A 6,000-nucleotide genomic window follows, 5' to 3' on the forward strand; every position below is an offset into this window, starting at 1 on the left:
AACACCGAGAGATCCAGAGGAGTCACGTGTTGAATATATATATATATATATACATTAAAAAAACATAGATTTCAGGCCTGATATAGTTAGGAATTAGCATTTAAAAAACCTTAGAAATTCACTGAAAAAACTGTAGGTTTTAGGGGTGTTATAGTTAGCTGGACATTTCACTCGTACATTATTGAAATTCCTCCGATATAGTTAGTTGTACTAACTATATATCGCGCGCCCGCAATCCACTGCTGATGATGTCACATATTACATCATTCATGACATGGTCAGTCAAGTCAAGTCAAGTCAAGAGATTTATATAGCGCGCTACATACCCATAGGGTCTCAAGGCGCTTGAGGAAGGGTGGGGAATTACTTGTCGAATATCCAAGTTTTGAGTTGCTTTCTGAATGCTAGGTGGTTCTGAGTAAGGCGAAGGTGAGTGGGAAGAGAGTTCCAAGTTTTAGATGCCAGGTAGGAGAAGGATCTACCTCCCATGGTGGTTTTGTTGATGCGAGGTACAGTGGCAAGGGCTTGGTTGGAGGATCGTAGCTGACGGGAGGGGGTGTAGAAGGACAGTCGTGTGTTGAGGCATTCGGGTCCAAGTTCGTAAAGTGCTTTGTGTGCGTGGGTTAGGAGGCGGAAAGTAATCCTCTTATTTACGGGGAGCCAGTGGAGGTTTTTCAGGTGACCAGAGATGTGTTCTTTACGCGGGATGTCTAGTATGAGCCTGGCTGAAGCGTTCTGGATGCGTTGGAGTTTTTTCTGGAGTTTTGCGGTGGTACCGGCGTATAGGGTGTTTCGTTAGTCCAGGCAGCTCGTGACCAGTGCGTGGGTGACCGTTTTTCTAGTTTCGGTGGGGATCCAGCGAATGTTTTTTTGAGCATGCGAAGAATGTTGAAGCAAGATGATGAGACGGCGTTGACTTGTCTGGTCATCGAGAGTGAGGAGTCCAGGATGATGCCCAGGTTCCGTGCGTGGTCTGTCGGGATGGGTGCTTTACCGAGGGCCTCTGGCCACCAAGAGTCATCCCAGGCGGAGGGGGGTACCTAAGATGAGGACTTCTGTTTTGTCTGAGTTCAGTTTCAGACGGCTGTGCTTCATCCACTCGGCTACTTCTTTCATTCCTTCGTGTAAGTTGGTTTTGGCGGTGTTAGGGTCTTTGGTGAGTGAGAGGATCAGTTGAGTGTCGTCAGCGTAGGAGATGATGTTGAGGTTGTGTTGGCGAGCGATGGCCTCAAGGGGGCTCATGTATACGTTGAAGAGGGTGGGGCTGAGTGAAGATCCTTGTGGCACGCCACAAATGACTTCAGTGGCTTCTGACTTGAATGGTGGGAGGCGGACTCTCTGGGTTCTTCCGGTGAGGAACGAGGTGATCCATTCCAGTGCTTTTCCTTGGATTCCGACGTTTCTGAGGCGCTGTAGCAGGGTGCTATGACAGACTGTGTCGAAGGCAGCGGAGAGGTCGAGGAGGATGAGGGCGACTGTGTCTCCGTTGTCCAGTAGAGTTCGAATGTCGTCTGTTGCAGCGATGAGTGCGGTCTCAGTGCTGTGTTTGGCTCGGAATCCGACCTGTGAGGAGTCGAGGGATTTGTTGGTTTTGAGGAAGGTGGCGAGCTGGTTGTTGACAGCTTTCGCAATGACTTTGGCCGGGAATGGAAGAAGCGAGATGGGGCGGTAGTTTTTGAGTTCGTGGGGTCAGCTGTGGGTTTTTTCAGAAGGGCGCTGATTTCTGCGTTTTTCCAGCTTTCCGGGAAGGTGGCGGAGTTGAGGGAGCAGTTGATGACATCTCGGAGGAGTGGTGCTATGATGGAGTCTGCTTTGTTGAAGATGTGGTGAGGGCATGGGTCAGTTGGGGATCCTGAGTGGATGGAGTTCATCAGGCGGATGGTGTCCTCAGTGGAGATTGGGTTCCAGTCGTTAAGGATGTTCAAGGGGGGTGAAGGTCCTGCAGCAGGTTGGGTGGGTTGGTCTCCGGGTCGGTTGTCGAAGCTGTTGTGGATGTCTGCGATTTTGTTGTGGAAGAAGGAAGCTAGGGAGTCGCAGAGGGCTTGGGAGGGGGTGATGTCGTTGGAGTTGGCTGAAGGGTTTGTAAATTCTTTGACAATGTTGAATAATTCCTTGCTGTTGTGGGCGTTGTTGTCTAGTCGGTCTTTGAATGCGGCTTTCTTGGCAGACCGGATTAGTTGGTGGTGTATGCGGGTGGCGTTTTTGAAGGCGTCCCTGGTGCTGGTGTTTGGGTCTTTTTTCCAGGTCTTCTCGAGGGAGCGACAGAGTTTCGTCGATTTCTTAAGATCATCGTTGAACCAGGAGGCGTTTTTGCTGCCTAGTTTGATTTGACGTTTTTTCAACGGTGCTAGGATGTCGGCGCTGTTGGATAGTGTTGTAACTACATTTACTAGTGTGCATGTGTCTGTGTTTATGGAACCTTGGAGTGCATGATGTCAGCGTGGAATGTTGGTATGCCTTGTGGACTGGAGGAGTGACAGTTGGAATGAGAGGGTGAGCTATGAAGATCAGCTCCTGGTGGGGCCATGTACTAGCTTGGATTAACTTTGTACCATCTTCAATGATCCTGTAACCAACATCCTTGATCCTGTAACTACATAATAAATCTCTTCTTGGATCTACAACTCATGACTACCATTATACTTCATTTCATTGGCGACGATTTGGCGAAAAACCCTGCTTGCTGGCTACCTGAGGTATGAGACTATTTATATACTGAATAAGGATTTACATAAGGAAACCTCTTAAAGAAAATTAAATTTAAAATAGGAGAAGAACGCCCATTTTGCCCCACCAGTGTCCGCTACCATCAGGACTGCCTGCCTAAGCGTTTCTTACTCCTTATTGTAAGGAAAAACCGAAAATAACTTTGTATCAACATAAACAGGTCAGTATCTTCAAAGAAAGATGCAGGTTTCTGTGTTGGACCGATAAGCACTGAGGCAGTCACATGTGGACACAGGTCAGAAAATAAGAATCTGGCAGGGTAGTTTAAGGCTGGCCGGTGTGAAAGGCCACTGGTGGGGCTGAAGCTGCCAGTTCCATTAGAAAGTACTTAAATACTCATGTATATTCTTAAAGATTGTAATACGTACGTTGCAGATTCTTAAGTAGGTTCTTTAGTTGAAGTTTCAATGTTCCTTGTAGAAGATATAAGTAGGTTCAAGAGTCCAAACGTCGCCAAAATGTTGTAAATAAATAGTCCAAGGTGTAGGCCGAGTGGTAGTTCCAAAGAAGTTCCTTTATTAGTTTCAGTTACAGTTGTAGGAGAAGAAGGTAGGATGGTAAATAGGATAGAAGTAAAGATGTATAGCATGTACAGCAGCCCCACCAGGAGCAGTCTCCCTCTGCTCAGCCTCTCATCCTCCAACTGACGCTCTCCACTAGTCCACACACCAACATTCCATGACATCATACATTAATCTACTGTCAAGTAGGCTGAACAGAGAGAGCATTGATGTGAAGAAAGAAGAGGGGAAATAACCACTACAACATATCCTCTCTCTTCACAACAAAAGGAAATAGAAGAATAAGAAGTAAAGAAACAGAAGGAATACAAAGTCATTGCCATAAAGGAATGCAAAAAAGCGATTAATTAAAATGGAACATAGTGCAATAATGCAAAACAATGAAATGCAATGTAATAATAATGCGAAAGCAAGAGTGCAATGAAATCACACGATAACCTAGAACACAATGTAAAGCAATAATGCTATAACAAGAAAATGAAAGAAATAACACGACAGCAATGAATGCACCATGAAATATAAGCAACTTAATGGCACACACACCATCCCCACTTCTCTCAGAGGAAGGCAAAACCAGACCTGAAAGAGACAATACGTCACAAGCAAAAGAAAGAAGAAGGGAAACACACGCAGAACATAAGTGAACCTGACGTCTCAGGCACGCCTATGTGTAAGAGATCCAATCATCGGCAACAAAAGAAAGATGGATAAACAAGAGCCGTTAAGTAAACAGCGAACCAGCGCTGAAACTGGATTGGACCATAACCAGAATGAATGTATAAGAATGCATGCGTGACAACTAGAACTCAACAAAGAAGACACCAATGAAAGAATACACCTCACATAAATAACAAATAATGGGATACACTCACACGTAATTAAAATACCGGGATACAGTAACCTAAGTAAAATTAATGCATCAAGTAATGAGATACACTCACCCAAACATTCAAGCAATGAGAAACACTCACCAAACTGCAAATTTAACTTTGTCACGTAAATGTAGACATTTGATAAAACTGAGCACATAAGCAAAAGCATTGATAAAACAGTGCAATGAAATAACATTAAAAGGAACATGAATTGTACTCAGTTTGTCAAAAAAAATAAAGGCAAAAATTATCCCAAAACATGCCAGAAGATGGCGCACAGTGTACATCAAAAAGAATAAAGGCCGAATAATGCAAGTTCCAGAATAATGCAAAATCTTATCTGTGCCAAACTGGAAATCAGGAATCAAAGGAGTGTTCAAATAACCGGCAGACAAAACGAAGAAGTAACTCCTTGTATTTAAAAAACATCTTCACACAAACCCATGGAGAGGGAACAGTTCTCAGGAAGACATGAACTGCAACGTAATTATGAAGAAGTCTCCGTCTGTGGAACATTTTCCACACGTGCTCTTGGCTAAAACTTGCAGGCGCTGAGGCAAGAAACTGAACTTAGCTGGAAACAGAACTTAGCTGGCAAGAAGGGCGCTCGATCTTCATGACAATCTGCAGGCACTGGAGCTCACAGCATTTCCCAAAACTCGAAAGGGTGAGAATTAAATCCATGTATGCTCGCTCGTTGAGTGCGCACAGCCTCTACCACAAACTACATGATGCGCAACAGAAAGGGAGCCTTCCGCCTAAAGAAAGAGGTTAAGTATTTCAAAGTAATTCATTAAAGGCAACTTGTTCTACAAGCATTAAGAAAGAGAGACATTGTGCTAATGGGACAATTACGAGCATACTGAGCATATCTGTGTCCTGAGTGAACAGCTTTATGAAAAAACGAAACAGCGTTATGAGAAAACTGTCTGAACTGTGTCTGAAAATGCCCTGCTTTCATTCGTGCTGCAACAAGGAAAGTCATGCACCCATTTATCTCTTTTCATAAACTGTCAAGATTAATTACACAGCTAATGACAGCTTACTGGACTATTTCAAACTAAATTGCCGAGCTGTGGAACAAATGAGCGGTGGCTTAATGCAAAAGAAACTGTCATCAGCTAAATGACCCTGTTTTTGTGTTACATAGAGCTCGAGCAGTCCAGCGTTGTAATGAACTGCTAAGTGGTGAAAAGTTTTACAGTGCACCTTTATCTTGTTCACTGCTCGTTTTGCCTCATGTGTCTGCAGCAATATTTGGAGACATTCAGCATAACGAAAAAGTTTTACACTGCTTGTCATTATTACCGTTATATGCCATCTAAGGGAGTTTACCGGTACTTCATTTGTTTTATTCATAATTTGTTCGTCATTGCTTCGAACATTGGGAAATTTCAGCTTTTTTAATTCATGTCAGACTGTTAGTGTTCTTTCTCGATCCTGTGAGAATATTTTTAAAGTAACCGGCTACATTTGAAATTACCACGAGGCCCTTTCCTTACCTCGAGCTTTTGTTGCTTGGCCTCCGGAATTTCTTCTTTTCTATGACGTCTTTGGCAGGCCGCTCTTGGATCATCTGCAAGCCCAACTTTCTATTGAAAAGACGTAAATTCGACATCGACGGCCATTTTAGACTAGTATCACCAAGACAACGCCACGGAAGATCTTTGGATTAACAACTTGGGTCGGAGCTTCCTCTGGCATTCATTATTTTCTTACGTTTTTATCGTTTTTGGGAATATTTTGTTTTAAAGTATTCTGTGCGATACAAAAGACAAGATGCCACACTGGTAAATATTGATTTATTCAAAAGGAATAGTTATTTGACTTCAGTGGAAAAAACGAGTGTTTTTTATTAATTTCTTCCTTTGACTAACAGT

The sequence above is a fragment of the Lissotriton vulgaris genome, chromosome 1_1 (genome assembly GCF_964263255.1).
Source record: "Lissotriton vulgaris chromosome 1_1, aLisVul1.2, whole genome shotgun sequence".
NCBI classification, from domain to species: domain Eukaryota; kingdom Metazoa; phylum Chordata; class Amphibia; order Caudata; family Salamandridae; genus Lissotriton; species Lissotriton vulgaris.